This window comes from Lynx canadensis, chromosome C1, assembly GCF_007474595.2.
Source record: "Lynx canadensis isolate LIC74 chromosome C1, mLynCan4.pri.v2, whole genome shotgun sequence".
Classification (NCBI taxonomy): Eukaryota; Metazoa; Chordata; class Mammalia; order Carnivora; family Felidae; genus Lynx; species Lynx canadensis.
In genome coordinates, this window is record NC_044310.1 from 107936484 (window position 1) to 107957077 (window position 20594).

Sequence of the window (20594 nt, forward strand, 5' to 3'; positions counted from 1 at the left end):
ATAGTCTTTTTATTTTTAATGTTTATTTATTTTTGAGGCAGAGAGAGAGAAAGAGAGACAGACAGACAGAGCATGAGAGGCGGAAGGGCAGAGAGAGAAGGAGGCAGAATCCAAAGCAGGCTTCAGGCTCTGAGCTGTCAGCACAGAGCCCAACATGGGGCTTGAACTCATGGACCATGAGATACTAGTAGGATGCTTAACTGATTGAGCCACCCAGGCATCCCCTTTTTTTTAAAAATTTTTTTAATGGTTATTTTTGTTTATTGTTTTTTGGGTTTTTTTTCAATATATGAAGTTTATTGTCAAATTGGTTTCCATACAACACCCAGTGCTCATCCCAAAAGGTGCCCTCCTCAATACCCATCACCCACCCTCCCCTCCCTCCCACCCCCCATCAACCCTCAGTTTGTTCTCAGTTTTTAAGAGTCTCTTATGCTTTGGCTCTCTCCCACTCTAACCTCTTTTTTTTTCCTTCCCCTCCCCCAGGGGTTTCTGTTAAGTTTCTCAGGATCCACATAAGAGTGAAACCATATGGTATCTGTCTTTCTCTGTATGGCTTATTTCACTTAGCATCACACTCTCCAGTTCCATCCACAATGCTACAAAGGGCCATATTTCATTCTTTCTCATTGCCATGTAGTACTCCATTGTGTATATAAACCACAATTTCTTTATCCATTCATCAGTTGATGGACATTTAGGCTCTTTCCATAATTTGGCTATTGTTGAGAGTGCTGCTATAAACATTGGGGTACAAGTGCCCCTATGCATCAGTACTCCTGTATCCCTTGGGTAAGTTCCTAGCAGTGCTATTGCTGGGTCATAGGGTAGATCTATTTTTAATTTTTTGAGGAACCTCCACACTGTTTTCCAGAGCGGCTGCACCAGTTTGCATTCCCACCAACAGTGCAAGAGGGTTCCCGTTTCTCCACATCCTCTCCAGCATCTATCGTCTCCTGATTTGTTCATTTTGGCCACTCTGACTGGCGTGAGGTGATATCTGAGTGTGGTTTTGATTTGTATTTCCCTGATGAGGAGCGACGTTGAGCATCTTTTCATGTGCCTGTTGGCCATCCGGATGTCTTCTTTAGAGAAGTGTCTATTCATGCTTTCTGCCCATTTCTTCACTGGGTTATTTGTTCTTTGGGTGTGGAGTTTGGTGAGCTCTTTATAGATCTTGGATACTAGCCCTTTGTCCGATATGTCATTTGCAAATATCTTTTCCCATTCCTTTGGTTGCCTTTTAGTTTTGTTGGTTGTTTCCTTTGCTGTGCAGAAGCTTTTTATCTTCATAAGGTCCCAGTAGTTCATTTTTGCTTTTATTTCCCTTGCCTTTGGGGAATGTGTCAAGTAAGAAATTGCTACGGCTGAGGTCAGAGAGGTCTTTTCCTGCTTTCTCCTCTAGGGTTTTGATGGTTTCCTGTCTCACATTCAGGTCCTTTATCCATTTTGAGTTTATTTTTGTGAATGGTGTGAGAAAGTGGTCTAGTTTCAACCTTCTGCATGTTGCTGTCCAGTTCTCCCAGCACCATTTGTTAAAGAGACTCTTTTTTCCATATTCTTTCCTGCTTTGTCAAAGATTAGTTGGCCATACATTTGTGGGTCTAGTTCTGGGGTTTCTATTCTATTCCATTGGTCTATGTGTCTGTTTTTGTGCCATTTAATGGTTATTTTTGAAGGAGAGAGAGAGAGAGAGAGAGAGTGTGTGTGTATGTATGTGTGTGTGTGTGCGTATGTGTGTGAGAGAGAGAGGGGTGGGGGGGGGGGGAAGGCAGAGAGAGAAGGAGGCAGAATCCAAAGCAGACTCCAGGCTCTGAGATGTCAGCACAGAGCTCAACATGGGGTTTGAACTCACGAACCGTGAGATCATGACCTGAGCCAAAGAATTCAAAGATAGTCTTAACACATTTCTGTCCTCATAATGATCAGTCAACTGTCATTCAACTAAGGTCTGTCTAATTATGTTTCTATTTATACTGCTTGGAGATCACTGATAACCTTGAATCTGTACCAAATTTGTGAAAATTTTGGCTGTTATTTCGTAAGATTTATTTCTGCCCCATTTACTCTCTCATGTTAAATATCAAATGTTAAACCATTTGATATTGTCCCACAAGTCACTAAGGTGCTGTTTATTATTTTCCAACATTTTAAAATCTCTTTTTCAGATTGGATCATTTCTTTGGTCTATATTCAAATTCACTGACTCTTGGGACACCTGGGTGGCTCAGTCGGTTAAGTGTCATACTTCAGCTCAGGTCATGATCTCACGGTTCACAAGTTCAGGCCCTGCGTTGGGCTCTGTGTTGACAGTTCGGAGTCTGGAACCTACCTCAGATTCTATGTCTCCCTCTGTCTCTGCCCCTCCCCTGCTCGCACTCTGTCTCTCTCTCACTCAAAAATAAATAAATATTAAAAAAACAAAACAAACAAGAAAAACAAATTCACTGACTCTCTCCTCTGATATCTCCAATGTGCTATAAGCCCATCCAGTGAATATTTTTATTAAACATACTATACTTTTCAGTTCTAGAATATCCATTTGATTCTTTGTTATAATTTCCATTTCTTTGCCATTTCTTATTTCTTCATTCATTAGAAACATGTTTTCCTGTATATTTTTGAGCATTATCACAATAACTTACTTGCTGATTCTGACATCTGGATCATCTAAGTGTTGGTTTCACTGATTGACTCACTTTTCTCTTGAGAACCAGTCATGTTTTCCTTTTCTTCATGTGTATAATAAATTTGGATTGTATATTGCTCGTCGAATGATAAATTGTAGAGTCTCTATAATCTGTTTCTCTGTAGAGTAGTATGGGTTTTTTTTTTCTTTTAGCAAGAAATTAAGTTTACTGAATTAGAACTTCACATTCCTGTTCAGTTTTTTAGCTCTAGCGAGACTTCTTAGTCTTTCCCATGCCTCCAGAGTTCAGGAGTCAGCCAGATATTTGGGCAGAGTTCCACCCAGAAATTATTTGTAGCTGTTCCCTCTCAATTGTCTCTTTTCTGGGATTGTCTTCCTCACTCCCGCTTTTATGATCACCCTGAATCCTGTTTTCTGATTCTCCTGACAATGAGACTGTGACTGCAGGTTCCTACCTGAGTTTTAGTGAGCTCTTAGAGCCTGCCTTAAGGCAAAAAGGTAGAAGGACAGGAAACTCCTCCAGTAGTGTTCTGTTTTTCTCACCTCTAATTTCTTCCAGCTTTGGGTCATTCCCCAGGGCCATCACATTGTTGACTTCTACATTTTTTTCAGTGCGTATAATTATCCATGGGAGAGTTTTTCTGATAGTTTATTGCACTATTAACTAGGAGCCTTTGAGATAAAAATATTTTATTTTTTGAGTTGAGGGAGATATTTTGACATTCTCTGACATGGGAAAATACATTTTACTTGACCTTAAACACCTTGAAGTAGAATAATTAAGGATGAGTGTAAGTCACAGTGAGTGTTAGTGTTGTAACCAAGATTAATTTATTTGCACACTTGGTAATAAAGTCCTACATTTTATCATATTTTAAGGGACTTTTCTACTTCAGAAATCAAATTCGTTCACATTTGTGTTTTAAAAGGAGATCCAAAATGGACAATGTCTTTAAGTTAATTCTGGAGAGGTCTTCAGAAAAAGAAAAAAACAAGAGCTGGGTAAACTGGTAGTACAGAGGTATATGTGTCAGACTTGAAGACATAGGACTCAAGTTTCTATGTCAGTTCTGCCACAGTTTACCACTGTGACCTGGTAAAGCTTTCCAGGCTACAGCATTTCTCTCATGTAGAATGAAGACAAATAACTTAGTTCACATGACAGAGGAATAAATGCAATATTTGTTGAATCTGAATCTTAAAGGTTTAGACTGCATTTTCTTGGTATTAAAACAAAATAGTCCAAGCATGTTAGCATGCCTGTTCTTTTAGCCCTCTTTATCCCAACTTTAACCCCTCTACCCCACCCCCAGATTATTCTAAGTTTCACAGTGTTCATGCCCATGGCCAGGATTTTTATGGAAAATATTTTGACAATGGGAGGAAAGTAGCCTTGAGCAAATTTATTTTATCTGTCTAAAAGACTATGATCATTTGAATAGACAGTATCAGGATTGATAGGGAAAGGGATGGTAGCAGAGAAGAAGAAAAATGGAATTTCTGGGAAGTCTTAATGATTCCAGCAGTATTCTAGGACTTGAGCCTCAAATGTCAGGATGTAAACACATGCCTCTCTCTGCATCAACTACTTTGGCCAGCAGTGCATGTTATTAACATCCACATGAGTGGTTCCCAGTAGCTTCAATCAAAATTGGCTAGTCCTCAAGGCACCTAGGTGGCTCAGTCTGTTAAGCATCCAACTTCGGCTCAGGTCATGAACTCACAATTCGTGAGTTCAAGTCCTGCATCGGGCTGTGTGCCGACAGCTCAGAGCCTGGAGCCTGCTTCGGATTCTGTCTCCTTATCTCTCTCACCTTCCTCCACTTGCACTCTGTCTCTCTCTCATTCAAAAATAAATAAACATCAAAAAAAAGTGGGATTAGTAGATCATATGATAGTTCTATTTTTAATTTTTTGAGGAACCTCCATCCTATTTTCCATAATGGCTGCAAAACTTTGCATTTCCATCAAGAGTATACACAGGTTCCAGTTTCTCTGCATCGTCTCCACTTGTCTTCTAGGTTTTTTTGATACTAGCCACTGACAGGTGTGAAGTGATATCTCACGGTGGTTTTGATTTGTATTTCTCTGATAATTAGTGATGTGGAGCACCTTTTTATTACCTGTTGGCCATTTGTATATCTTATTTGGAAAGACATCTATTCAGGTCTTTAGCCCATTTTTTAATTGGGTTATTTCTGCTCTTGAGTTGTAGGAGTTCCTTTGGAGATTAACTTCTTATCAGATATATGGTTTGCAAATACTGTCTCCCATTCCATAGGTTACCTTTTCACCTTGTTAATTGTTTCCTTTGCGGAGCAGTAGCTTCTTAATTTGATGTAATCTGACTTGCTTATTTTTGTTTTTGTTGCCTTGTTCTTTTGGGGTCATACTCATTAAATCATTGCCAACACAAATGCTGTAAGCTTTTCCCCTGTGTTTCCTTCTTTACAGTTTCAGGACTTACATCTAAGTCTTTAATCCATTTTGAGTTGACCTTTGTGTGAGGTGTAAGATAAAGGTCCAGTTTCATTCCTTCATGTATGGATATCCAGTTTTCCCAACCCCATCTGTCAAGGAGACTGTCTTTTCATCATTGTACATTCTTGGCATCCTTGTCAAATATCAGTTGACCATATGCGCATGGGCGTATTTCCTGGTTCCCTGTTCTGCTGCATTGGTCTACATGTCTGTCTCTATGTCAGTACCATATTGTTTTAATTACTGTAGTATAGTTTTATAATATAATATAGTTTAAAATCAGGAAGTGTGATGCTTCCAGATTTGTTCTTCTTTCTCAGGACTGATTTGTCTGTTTGTGATCTTTTGTGTTTCCATATGAATTATACAATTGTTTTTTTTTTCTATTTCTAAAGAAATGCCTTTTGGATTTTGATAGAGATTACATTGTGGGTAGTATGAACATTTCAATAATATTAAGTGTTCTGGTCCATGAACACAGGCTGTCTTTCCATTTGTTTTTGTCTCTTTGATTTCTTTATTCAGTGTTTTGTAGTTTTTAGTAGACAAGTCTTTCCTCTCCTTAGGCTCATTTCTAAGTATTTTTTTTTTTTTGGTGCTATTTTAAGTGGAATTGTTTTCGTTTTCTTTTCAGATGGTTTTTGCTAGTGTATAAAAACACAAGTGATTTTTGTATCTTTATTTTGTATACCCATCCTTCACTGAATTCATTTATTAATTCTAACAGTTTTTCTAATAGAGTCTTTAGGGTTTTCTATATATAAGATAATAAAATGCAAGCAGGAAAAATTGTACTTCCTTTCCAGTTTGGATGCCTTTTTTCCCCCCTAGTTACTCTGGCTAGAACTCCCAGTGCTGTGTTGAATAGAAGTGGTCAGAGTGGGCAATCCTTGTCTCATTCCTGACGTCAGAGGAAAAGCTGTCATGTTTTTACCATTGAGTACCATGCCAGCTGTAGAAATTTATACATGGCCTTTATACATGTGGAGGTACTTCTATCCCTAGTTTGTTGAGATTTTTTTATCATGACAGGGTAGTGAATTTTGTCAAATACTTTTTCTGCATCTCTTGAAATGATCACGTGATTCTTATACTTTATTTGGTTAATATGGTGCATCACATTCATTGATTATCATTTGTTGAACCAGTTGTGCATCCCAGGGGTAAATCCTACTTGGTCATTGTGTGTAATTCTTCTAATGTGGTGTATGATTCTCTAATTTGGTTTGCTAGCATTTTGTTGATGACTTTTACATCAATATTCATTAGGGCTATTGGTCTACAGTTTTCTTTTCATATTCTGTCTTTGTCTGGCTTTGGCATCAGGGTAATTACAGACTCATAAAATGAGTTTGGAAGTGTTCCTACCTCTTCGGTTTTTTGGAAGACTTTGAGAAAGATTGCCATTAAGTCTTCTTTAAATGTTTGTGCACAAACACCTTTTAGACAACATGAGATTGTGCTATTGCATTTAACTTAAGCAGCCTGTACACTAAAAGAAGAAAGCTGTATCATTTTAAAGCCCCAATTTATTTCAGTAACAGGCTCAACTATAACCTACCATAAACAATCATGATATTTTATTTGGTACTTAATTTTTTGCAGTGAAATTTATTATTGCAGTAATGTATGACATGATTCTATTGCATTGCAGGGTATTGAGGTAAAAATGAAAACTTTCAGTAAAGCATGTGATGGTATTTTACTATATTGTAGAGTATAATTACTCTATAGAGTAATAATTGGATTACTCTACAGAGTAATAATTATAGAGTAATAATTATTATTTAGAGTATATATAATCTATATTATATACTATATAATATATACTATATATATATACTATAGAGAGTATATATAGAGTATAGAGTATACTCTATATAATATATATATATATACTATATATATATACTATAGAGAGTATATATAGAGTATAGAGTACTATATAGTATATATACTCTATATTATAGAGTAATAATTACTCTGTAGAGTATAATTGGATTATATTGATTTACTAAAACTTTATCAAAAATTTGGTCAAAGATATTGACATCTTTGGATTTGTACTCCAAAAGTCTATGATCTAGAGTCTATGATCTATTGTGGGCTGGTCATATTAAATACAAAATCAAAGTCATTACATAACTTTTGCAAGTCTGTACTTAGTGGAACAGTTACTGACATCCTTAGCACCTCATCCTTAGCATCCTAACATAAAATTGCCATGTGTCAAAAACCATGCTTCACTTCTTGCTAAAGTATGACATGTCAAATTTTTTTACATTTATTTATTTTTGATAGAGAGAGACAGAGCACAAGTGGGGGAGGGGCAGAGAGAGAGAGGGAGACACAGAATCCAAAGCAGGCTTCAGGCTCTGAGCTGTCAGCACAGAGCCTGACGCGGGGCTAGAACCCACAAACCATGAGATCATGACCGGAGCCGAAGTCGGACGCTTAATGGACTGAGCCACCCAGGTGCCCCTACATGTCACATTTTTTAATGTAATTGCTTTTTGAAGTAATTGTGATCACAAAGCCTCTTTTAGATGTGGAGACCTGCACTTTGACTGATTTCCCAAGTACTTAATTCTTTGAGTAATACGGAACCATAGCACCATGCAGCCAGGTGCAAGAGGGTGATTGCCGGGCACGAAGGCCAGAGGGAAACGAGGGGCTGTGTGCTCATGAGTGCAGGACAGCAAGGAGGCCCTTGAGAGGTTCAGGGAAGAATGTGGGCATTTGGGCAAGTTTTATCCTGCCTTTGCTGCTCGCTATCTGTGAGACCTTCACAAGCATCTTAACCTCTGGGGGCCTCAAGTCTTTATCTATGTGATGTGTCTAATATTACCCATCTCATAGGTAGGCTTGAATATGATGTGTAAAGCACCCAGCACATTCTAAATGTTCAGAAAAAAGTTATTTTCTCTCTCCATAAAAGGACAGGAGACTAGAAGGAACAAGAGATGTTCAGGTCTTTCCTATGATAAAACCCTGCAAGCAGGCCTTGTGGGACAGAGGGCATTCAGGTTTGGTGCTATAGATCCCATAAAGTTTTATTTGCCAGATGAACAAAACTCTCAGAAGCTTAAATAAGTGAGCCTTTGTGCACCTAAATAAAAAATCTTGATCTGTGGAGATCACTAAATGTGATATAGGATCCTGGAACAGAAAAAGGATATTAAGGAATCACTGAGGAAAAGCTGAAGAGAGCAGGGACTTTAGTTAATAATATGTATTAGTATTGGTTCACTTTTGTAACTAATGTAGCTCAAGATATTAATAATAAAGGAAACTGGGTGTGGGGTATATGGGAACTTTATTATCTGCTTGATTGTTCTGGAAAGCTAAAATTTCTAGCAAATAAAATCTATTAATCGAAGAAAAGTGTTTTAACCCTGGAAGCTGGAAAGGATTTGGGGCAGAAGGCAGACTCCAACTCATGAGCAAAGGTACCAGTGCAAACAAGAGCGCATGAAGAGAGATTAATCATGTCAGGATAGCCTGGCATCGAGACCAGTGGGGGCTGGCCTGAGAGGATGCTCCTCGCTCTCCACCCTAATCCACATTCTTGGCCCCCAGACCTGGCCTGGGACACAGTGTAGGCCCCTCCCCACCTAGATCCACACTCCTGACCCCAGACCTGGCCTCAGACACAGTGCAGGAAGTGTCTGCTTCACCTGGTTACTGCTAGACGATGCAGGGCAGGCAGTAGGTTATTAATGAATGCATGGACACTGCCTATGCTATGTGCTCTTTTAACAATCAACACAAACCTTACCATCTCTTGTTTGACTTGCTATCAGCAGGAACCCTTCGTGCAGAAGAAGAGAAATAAATGTAAACAAACTCAATTCAAACAAACTCAGTTCGGTGAAAACAGTCCAGAGATCTGGCTGGTGTCCGAGCTTTGGCTCCTTGCCAGCGGGGTGATTTTTCGAAAGGAACATTACCTCTCTGAGTCCCCACTTCCTCATCTGTAGAACGGGTTACATAATTTAACCTTTTCTGTCCATGTCACTAGGATGTAGTAAAAAGCCTATGTGGTGACAGACCTGAGAATTTACTTCAGTTGCTAAGCAAGGGGCTGCCTAGGACAACGCTGTTTGCACCAGCTGTCCTCCCCAAGAAGTGACCATCAGACCTTGCCTCGTCCTTCCCTTTCCCTTTCTCTATTCCTGGAATTCCACGACTCTTGCATGTCCTTGGACAGCCCCACCCTCTTGCTTCTGGGGCTTGATGCTGCTGCCCCCATTGCCTTGAACACCCTTTGCCCCTGGTCCTGCAACCTCGAGATGTCCAGCACGTCCCAGGCTTGGCCAATGTCTCCTGGGCTTGCTCTTCCACAGATCTGCCGCTTGTCAATGGTTCCATTCCTGTTTCCCTTCAGACACTGATCCCCACAAGAGCAAGGAGTGTGTCTGTCTTCTTCACACCACATCCTCAGAACCCAGTGTGTATCTAATGGTACACACACAATGAGCACTGAGTACTTCTGAGTGAATTCAGAAAGAAAGAAGCAAATGCATAGTAAGTGGACCCGCTGGCCAGTTGGTGCCCAGGGAACAGCTGAGGCTCCCTTCACCACTCCAGATGCTCCGACATTCTCGAGTTCCTGTTTTTACTCTGCAACTATGTGCCAGTCTCTTTACAGGTTTCTAAAAGTGCCCTGAGGCCACCCCCTAAAGAATGTATTTCCTGATCGATCTGCTGGAGCAGAAATTTCCTGGCAGTTAGTTAAGTCACTTTGTTAAGGACTCTTGACTGAGAGCAGCAATCTCAGACTTTCAGCTCTGCCTGCTGGGTTCCACCCCAGAGGTCCTGGGAACCCCAGAAACCGCATCTGTAACAAGTTCCCAAGTGATGCTAATGTCTGGGGACCACACTTTGAGAACTGTAATTTCCAGAGGTCTAGAGCAGCACCGAAAAGATTCCCCTGGGACTGTCTCCACTTGTTGGCAAAACCGTGGCCTTTCCTTATAAGTGGAGATAAGGAATGTTTTGGGTGCTGTTTATCAGAGGTACAAGGGCCTTGCTGGCCTTTATCTAGAATCCAGATTTCTTGGTTCTTTTGCTGTTTCAGTGTTCTAAATTGTTAGATTCTTAGAGTGGATCAGACAGCTGACTTGTCTTCCTATATACAAATTAAAAATTTAGGTCACAACTGACTCGTGTTGACCAGGCCATGTTGTGGTTGTGTATTTATTTACCCAAAGATGCTTGTGGTACACTTGCTTCCCCCCTTTAGCACTTTCATTTAAGCCAACTACATGTGAATCTTCCACTTGGCCTTGCTTTGTAAGAAAGGGGTTTGGGCTACCTCTCAGAGAGAAGGTGACAACTCTGTCCCTGCCCATTTGTACAGACCAGCCAGGGCCTGGGTTTCCTAACTTAGTCCTGGGGTCATTCTCCCACTATGGTCTCCACTCACTCCCAGAAATTTCCCCCTCTTTCCTTTTAATGCAAACACTACCTCCACCCTAGACCTGGGTGATGGAAGCTGGATATTAGACAATAAATAAAAATATTGGGACACTCATGTTGAAACACTTTTCTTTTCTCCTGAGCTGCAAGTTTGCTAGGTGAGCAATCCTCCTGTGAGCTGCTGAGACTCCAGCTGGGACTGGCTAAGAAAAAAGGCAAGGAAAGTAGGGACTCTTACAATGAGTTTTATTTCCCTCAAGACCACTGATTTTTAAATTCCCTAGAGAAGAAGGTGTGGCAGAGAGAGACAGAGACAGAGACAGAGACAGAGAGTCTGTATCTTTTAAGACATATTCTATAGTATTTACAGATTGAATTATACGATGTGTGAGATTTGCTTTAAAATAATGCAGTGTGAAAGAAATCAAAGATCTAAATTATGGAGAGATATTTTATGTTCACAGATTAGAGGACTCAACAGAGTATAGATGTCAGTTATCTCCAAATTGATCCATAGTTTTAATGCAATTTCTATCAAATCTCAGCAACTATAGTATTTTTTTAACTATAGACAAGATTATTCTAAAATTTATATAAAAGGGAAAGAAATGAGAATAGCTAAAACAATTCTGAAAAAGGGGAATAAAGTAGGAGGAATCACTCTACCAAATTTCAAAAATTATTATACAGCTACAGAATACTGTATGGTACAGGCTGTGTGGTATTGGAGGAATAAACAAATAGATCATTGGAACAGAGCAGAGTATTCAGAAATAGTGCCAAACAAATATAGCCAACCAATGTTTTAATCAGCTTTGTTGAGATATAAGCCACATACCATACAACTCACCCACTTAAAGTATAAAATTCAGTGGTTTGTGGTATATATTAGTAATTTTTTAAATTGTGGTAAATATATATCATAAAATTTGCCACTTTAATTGTATAATTCAGTGGCATTAATTATTTTTATGTGTACAACCGTCACCACTATATATCACCAAGTTTTTCATCACCCCAATTGGAAACCCTTTTAAGTATTACACAGTAATTTATCCCTATAGCCCCTTGTAACCTCTAATCTACTTTCTGTCACTAAGAATTTGCCTATTCTAGGTACCTTATATAAATGGAATCATACAATATGTGTCCTTTTATGTCTGGCTTATTTCACTTAGCATAGTGTTTTCAAGGTTCATCCATGTTGTAGCATGTATCAGAACCCCATTCCTCTTTATGGCTGAATAATATTCTGTTGTATGTATATACTGCATTTTGTTTATCCATTCATCTGTTGATGGACATTTGGGTTGTTTTCCACTTTGGGCTATTGTAAATAATGCTGCTCTGGATATCGGTGCATAAGTATCTGTTTGAGTCTGATTTCAATCCTATTGGGTCTATACCTAGAAGTGGAGTTGCTAAGTCATATGGTAAGTCTATGTTTTGGTTTTTGAGGACCTGCCAAACTGTTTTCCACAGAAGCTGCACTGTTAATTTTCCTGTCAGCAGTGCCTAAGGGTCCTAGTTCATTCAGTCTTCTTCAGTGCTGGCTATTTCCATTTTTTGTTTTTTTGTTTTTTTTAATCATAGTTATCCTAAAGGGTGTGAAGTGGTTATCACTGTGGTTTTGATTTGCATTTCCCTAATCATTACTGATGTTGAACATTCTTTTATGTCTTTATTAGCCATTTGTGTATCTTCTTTGAAGAAATATCTACTCAAGACTTTTGCCCATTTTTTATTCAGTTTGTTGTTGTCCTTGTTCTTGAATTATAGGAGTTCTTTATATATTCTGCCTATTAATCTCTAATTAGGTATGTGATTTGCAATTATTTTCTCCCATTCTGTGGGCTTCCTTTTCACTCTCAAGACTATCCTTTGGTACACAATCCTTTCAAATTTTTTTTTTTTTCAACGTTTATTTATTTTTGGGACAGAGAGAGACAGAGCATGAATGGGGGAGGGGCAGAGAGAGAGGGAGACACAGAATCGGAAACAGGCTCCAGGCTCTGAGCCATCAGCCCAGAGCCCGACGCGGGGCTCGAACTCAACGGACCGCGAGATCGTGACCTGGTTGAAGTCGGACGCTTAACTGACTGCGCCACCCAGGCGCCCCGACAATCCTTTCAAATTTTGATGTAGTCCAGTTTATCTATTTTTTCTTTTGTTACCCATACTTTTAGTCATATGCAAGAAACCATTTTCCCATCCAAGTCTTAAAGACTTTCCTCTGTTTTCGTCTAAGAGTCTTACAGTTTTTGTTCTTATATTTAGGTCTTTGATTCATTTTGAATTAATTTTTGCGTATGGTATAAGGTAAGGATTGAACTTCATTCTTTTGAATGCAGAATTTCAGTTTCCCAACACTATTTGTTGAAAAGACTATCTTTTCCCCTCACTGACTGTCTTGGCATCTTGGTCAAAAATCAAATGACTATATGTATGAATGAGGGTTTATTTCTGGGATCTCTATTTTATTCTTTTGGCCCGTATGTCTATCCTTAGGACAGGGCTCACTGTTTGATTACTGTGGCTTTCTAGTAAGTTTTGAAATCAGGAAATGTGAGTCCTCTAACTTAATTTTAAAGGTTTTGTTTTTGGTTTTGTTTTGTTTTGTTTTGTTTTTTAGATAATTTTGGCTATTCAGGGTCCCTTTAGATTCCATATAAATTTTAGGAGGAGTTTTTCTATTTCTGTAAAAATGCCATTGGGATTTTGATGGAGGTTACATTGAAATCTGTAGATTGCTTTGCATAGTAATGTCATCTTAATAATATTAACTTTACCATTTCATGAATACAGAATGTCTTTCCATTTATTAGATTTTTTGTAATATCTTTCAGCAGTGTTTTGTAATTTTCAGTGTACACATCTTTTGCCTTCTTGGTTAAACTTATTCCTAAGTGTTTTTATTATTTCCTTTTTTAATGTTTATTTATTTTGAGAGAGAGAGATAGAGAGACAGAGAGAACATGCACACATGAGCAGAGGGGGGCAGAGAAAGAGAGAGGATCCTAAGCAGGCTCTAGGCTCTGAGCTATCAGTGCAAAGCCAGATGCAAGGCTCAATCCCACGGTTCATGAGATCATGACCTGAGCTGAAGTCGGACGTTTAACCAGCTGAGCCACCCAGCTGTCCCTGGTGCTAATTTTTATTCATGTGTTTGGTAGAATTCACAAGTGAAGCCATCTACTCTTAGGCTTCTCTCTTTTGGGTAGCTTTTGATTACTGCTTCAATCTCCCTACTAATTTTAGGTATATTCAGATTTTCTGATTCTTCTTTAGTCGGTTTTGGTAAGTGTGTGTTCCTAAGAATTTGTCCATATCATCTAGTTTATGTAGGTATACAACAGTTGACAAAACAAAACAAAACAAAACAAAACCCAACTCAAAATGGATCATAGATTTACATGTAAAAGGTAAAAGACTTTTAGAAGACAACATAAGTGAAAATATTTTAGAACTAGGGTTTGTGATGAGTTCTTAGGACATGATTCCAAAAGCATGATCCATAAAAGGGAAAATCAATGAATTGAACTTTATCAAAATTTAAAATTTTTCTTCATAAAAACCTTTGTTTTTTTTTTAATTTTTTTAAACGTTTATTTATTTTTGAGACAGAGAGAGAGCATGAACGGGGGAGGGTCAGAGAGAGGGAGACACAGATTCTGAAACAAGCTCCAGGCTCTGAGCTGTCAGCACAGAGCCCGACGCGGGGCTTGAACTCACGGACCACGAGATCGTGACCTGAGCTGAAGTCATTCGCTCAACCAACTGAGCCACCCAGGCGCCCCATGAAAACCTTTATTAAGAGGATGAAAAAATAAGCTGCTAAGAGAAAATATTTGCAAATCACATATCTGACAAAGGACTCACATCTAGAAAATATAAAGAGTTTTCAGGGGTTCAGGGTTTCAGATGGTTCAGTCAGTAGAGCATGAGACTCTTGATCTTAGGGTTGTAAGTTCAAGTCCCATGTTGTGTGTGGAGATTAGTTAAATAAAATCTTTAGGAGTGCCCAGGTGGCTCAGTTGGTTAAGCATCCAACTTTGGCTCAGGTCATGATCTTACAGTTTAAGAGTTTGAGCCCTGCATCAGGCCCCACACTGATAGTGTAGAGCCTCCCCCACTTGCACTCCCTCTCTCTCCCGGTGTCAAAATAAATAAATATGTCGCTTCTCATCAGGGAAATACAAATCAAAAGCACACTCAGATACCACCTCACGCCAGTCAGAATGGCTAAAATGAACAAATCGGGAGACTATAGATGCTGGAGAGGATGTGGAGAAACGGGAACCCTCTTGCACTGTTGGTGGGAATGCAAACTGGTGCAGCCACTCTGGAAAACAGTGTGGAGGTTCCTCAAAAAATTAAAAATAGATCTACCCTATGACCCAGCAAGAGCACTGCTAGGAACTTACCCAAGGGATACGGGTGTGCTAATGCATAGGGGCACTTGTACCCCAATGTTTATAGCAGCACTTTCAACAATAGCCAAATTGTGGAAAGAGCCTAAATGTCCATCAACTGATGAGTGGATGAAGAAATTGTGGTTTATATACACAATGGAGTACTACGTGGCAATGAGAAAGAATGAAATATGGCCCTTTGTAGCAATGTGGATGGAACTGGAGAGTGTTATGCTAAGTGAAATAAGTCATACAGAGAAAGACAGGTACCATATGTTTTCACTCTTATGTGGATCCTGAGAAACTTAACAGAAGACCATGGGGGAGGGGAAGGATAGGAAAAAAAAAAGTTAGAGAGGGAGGGAGCCAAACCATAAGAGACTCTTAAAAACTGAGAACAAACTGAGGGTTGATGGGGAGTGGGAGGGAGGGAGGGAGGAGTGATGGGTATTGAAGAGGGCACCTTTTGGGATGAGCACTGGGTGTTGTATGGAAAAAAGTTAGAGAGGGAGGGAGCCAAACCATAAGAGACTCTTAAAAACTGAGAACAAACTGAGGGTTGATGGGGGGTGGGAGAGAGGGAGGGAGGAGTGATGGGTATTGAGGAGGGCACCTTTTGGGATGAGCACTGGGTGTTGTATGGAAACCAACTTGACAATAAATTTCATATTATAAATAAATAAATAACTTTCTCACAGATCAATAAATAAATAAATAAACTTTAAAAATAAAATATTTAAAAAATATATAATTTAATATTTTAAATTAAAAAAAAGAAAAAAGAATTTTCAGGGGTACCTGACTGGTTCAGTTGGGAGAGCACATGACTCTTGATTTTGGGATCATGATTTGAAGCCCCATGGTGAGGGCAGAGTTTACTTGATAAAAAAAGTGTTTTTTAAGAATTTACAAATCTCCACATTAAAGCAATAAACAATCTAATTAGGAAAGAGGCAAAAAAAAAAAAAAAAAAAAAAGACCTGAAGGAATACTGCACCATTAAAAATATATGGATGACAAATAATCACATCAAAAAATGTTCAACAGCACCTGCCCTTTGGGAAATGCAAAATAAGACCATGATGCAATATCACTGTACACCTATCAGAATGTCTAAAATATAAAATTGTGACAATACGAGATTCAGGTAAGGATTCTTGAGAAACATACATTACTGGTGAGTATGTAAAATGGTACCACTACTCTGGAAAACTGTTCTGCAGTTTCTTAAAAAACTAAACACTTGGGGCACCTGGGTGGCTCAGTCGGATGAATGTCCGACTCTGGATTTCAGCTCAGGTCATGATCTCACAGTTCGCGAGGTCAGGCCCTTCCTTGAGCTCTGCCATATGACCTGGCAATTACACTCCTGAGCAATTACATTCATCCCAGAGAAATGAAAACTTGTTCTTAGTACCTTTATTTGTAACAGTGTAAAATTGGAAATCACTTGGATGTCTGTCAGTGGGCTGAATGATTAAACAAACCTGTAAACCCATTGCATGGAATACTAGTAAGCGATAAAAAGGAATGAGGTTTAAATACAAACAACTCAGACAGATCTCAAGGGCCTTTGGCTGAGTGAAAAAAGTCAACCGCTAAAGCTTACATACTGGTTGCTGTGGTGGTTACACAAATCTACACAGGTGATAAAATGACTTAGAACCATATACACACATTGTACCAAGGTAATTTTCCTGGCTGTGATATTATATTAGAATTCCATAAGCTTTAATCACTGTGTGAAGGGTACACAAGACCTCTTCACTACTGTTACAGATTCCCTACACTCTATGGTTATTTCAAAATAAAAAGTTTTTTTAATGCTCTAGAGGAGAAGGTATGCCACTCAGAGAACCTTTGATGGATTATAGTTTGTTTTAGATGTGTATTGCAGCTACATTTTTTATAAAGACAGAGTCCTCATCTCTTATAAATATATACTACAGTATTTACAGATGGAATTATGTCATATCCTGGATCCATGGAGAGGGGATAAAGATGAAGCAAGATTGCCCTCATGTTGAGAATTGTTGAAGCTGGATGATGGGTGTACAAGATTCATTTACACTGTTCTCTTCATTTGTACATATTTCAAACTTTCCATTATAAAACAATTTAAAAACATAAATGAAATAAAAATGATGAGGGTTCCTTGGGACTCTTGATTGCGTGGGTCAGTGGCAGAACTATTAGCTCCTGCCCCCAAGCTGGGCTCAGACCATTGCTGCCAGGCTAGAGCAGAGGGCTTTCTCGGGTCAGTTCCAGGGACAGGATGCTGCTCTCAAGTCACATGCTTCTGTTTCCATATTCAGCCACGTGCATGCAACTTTAACTGTATTCCTGGTATTGGCTCTGCCAGGCCTCATAGGCTCTGCCTTCAACTATTTCTCTTCTAGGCCTCTCTGCGTTCATTTATTCATCTCTCCACTTTTTTATTCATCTGTTCTATCATTCCTCTGTACACCATTCTTCCACCCATCTGTCTACTCATTCATTTCTTTAACACTTACAGAAGTCTACATCAATGAATAAGGCATGGTTACTGCCTTTGGGAGAGACAGTCAGACAATGCAATATATAGGGGACGTATGATAAATGCCATAACGATTGTCTGTACAAAGCACCTCGGGAGTGAAATAGAAGCCGATGTCAGTCCTTGGAGTGATGATGTCTAATAAGACTTGCACAGAGGAGGTAATGCTTGAGGTGAGTCTTGAAAGTTAATATTTTCACCTATGTTTGGCTCACCCGGGTAATCCGGGATAATCTCCCTATTTTGAGGTCAGCTGGTTTGCAGACTTAATTCCATCTGCAACCTTAATTCCTCTTTGTCATGTAAAATAACATATTCATGGACTCCAGGGATTAGGATTTTGACATTTTGGGGGGTCCATTACTCTGCCTCCCACAAGAATAGAGTCAACAACTTGATTTAAGGACAGAGCAAACATTATGGATCCATAGGAAAGGACCATCTATTCCACAAATAGTGCTAAGACAATCGCTTATCTTTACAGAAAAAATGAAATTGGATTCTAAAGGTTCTGGACCCCATTATCATGTGTGCTCCCACCACCAAGCAATTCTCAGACACCAGCGGGGTGTCCTACGATTCAACTCAATTCTCACACTCTCTACCTGGAGATAGCATCAGATCCCACAGATTAACAGGGCTCAGTCCTGTACAATTACCCTTCTTCTCCCACTTTGGACACTAGTCACAAACTCCAGGTGCTTCTGACCAACAGGCTGTCGATTGGAGGTTCCAGCTGACTCCCAACTTGTGTTCAAGTAATTTGCTAGAGCAGCTCACAGTACTCAGAGAAACATTTTACTGACTGATTACTGATTTATTATAAAAGGATATAACTCAGGAACAATGAGATGGAAGACATGTACAGGCAAGTAATGAGGGAAGGGTCACAGAGCTGCCATGCCCTCTCCAGGTATGCCACTCTCCCAGTCTCCGTGTGTTCACCAACCAGAAAGCTCTCCAAGCACTGTCCTTTGGGTTTTTATAGAGGCTTCATTATGTAGGCATGATTGACTAAATCATTGGCCATTGGCTATTACCTCAACCTCCAACCCCTCTCCGTGCCCCAGAAGTAGGTTGGGGGATGGGACTAAAAGTTCTAAACCTCTAATCTCAGGGTTGTTTCCCCTGGCAACCATCCCCATCCCTAGGTTACCTAGGGGCTTTCTGGAAGTCAGATTAATGTAACAAAAAACCTTTATCTCTCTTATCACTGGATATTCCCAAGGGTTTTAGGAGGTCTTTGCCTGGACTGGGTGGAAGACCAAATATATATTTCTTATTATAAATCGCAGTACCACAGATTCCAACCCACACAATACACGATATACAATACACAAATATATTCCCAGTTGCATAAAAACTTGATGTCAAAAGAAAAACTATAGGGGGTACCTGGGGGGCCCAGTCAGTTAAGTGTCTGACTCTTGATCTCAGCTCAGGTTTTGATCTCAGGACCATGAGTTCAAGCCCCATGTTGGGCTCCATGCTGGGCATGAGCCCTACTTAAAACAAAACAAAACAAAAACACTATAAAACATTGAAGAATAACATAGGAAAATATTGTAACTTTGAGGTAGGGAAGAGTTTCCTAAACACAAAACCATATAGGACAACATTGATAAATTTGTCTATATGAAAATTAAGAACTTCTGTTCATCAAAAGCAGTTTAAGGAGACAGGACAAGCCACAAAGTGGGAGACCATATTTTTGATACATGTGGGTGACAAAGATTTAGTATGGAGAATGAGAGCAGTGTATGTACATATATATATATACATAGAAATAAATTTTTTTTACATTAATGATTACATTAAAGACCAACAAGCTCAGTTGACATAGATATTTCATATGAAAGGAGATACTAGTGACTCATAAGTATAGATAAGGTGTGTTCACCTCATTAGTGATCAGAGACGGGTGAATTCAAACCACAGTAAGATATGGTTCCATACCCATCAGCCTGTCAACAATGTCTGACAATGCCAGTCCTCAGAGTGGTGGGAACATTCATACACACTGTTGGAGGTCTTAAGTGGTAGAATAGCTTTGGGAAACAGTTTGGCATCCCTACAACCCAGGAATGCCAAACCTGGGCACACGCCCCCTAGAGCATGAATTCACACCAGGGGTAATAATTTTGCCAAAGGGGGCAAAAACCTTAGGTATTATGATAGTTTGTGGCTTTCCAAAGAGCCACAGAACATAAAACAAACATATGGTATATTTGTAGTATTAAATTTTCATTGAGATGATTAGGAAAACCATGTATAAAAGGCTCTTTAGGGGTTAATAATGAGAAAGAGTTGAGAAACACCATCCAAGGTGAAACTCTGAGACATGTGCCCAGGAGGTTTGTAGGTATGTTTGCAATGCCATTGTTCACACTGGCAACAACACAGAAAAGCACCCAATGTCTCCAGCAGTGCAATGGGTATGTAAAATGTGACATATTCATAAAATGCAAGATTGTGCAGCAGTGAGACTGAATCAGTCACAGCTGCATAACCCAAAAAAAAGCCGTTGAGAAAAAAAAAAAAAAAGAAAAAAGTTGAATTAAAGAAAGAAAGGAAAGAAAGAAAGAAAGAAAGAAAGAAAGAAAGAAAGAAAGAAAGGTCAGTCAGTCAAAGAGAAGCTACTGGATGGTCCCATTTATGTAAGGTCAAACCATGCAAAACTTGACAGAAATAAATGCTAAATACAGCATGGGTATGATTTATAGAACTTTGAAATATTGGATAGCCCTAAAGGAAAGAGAGAAGAGAGGGGAATGCAATTGGAGTAGGGCATACAGGCGGTTGAATTCTAAGACTCTGGTGTTTTTCTTAAACAGAGTAAGTACTATGGGAGTTCATTTTATTAATTTTCTACCTATATTTAAATGTATATACTATATATTTCTTTGGAGATATATATATATATGTATATCCAAATACATATATTCATATATATATATTTCATAATAAATTGTTAGCATTATTCTTAAGGGCCTTCTATCAGACTTGGCATGTTGGTTCAGATGGAGGGGCTCTTGAGTGCCATGCTCTGGCAGACATATGAGTTTCCTTGTTTATGGAGTTGGTGGGAATTGAA

General features: G+C 39.1%; 1 protein-coding gene across 1 annotated transcript in view; it reads left to right on the forward strand.

Moving 5' to 3' along the window:
* The window catches only part of ARHGEF4 (Rho guanine nucleotide exchange factor 4), a 176270-nt gene that overhangs the window by 134879 nt on the left and 20797 nt on the right, over nt 1-20594 (forward strand). The window lies entirely within an intron of this gene.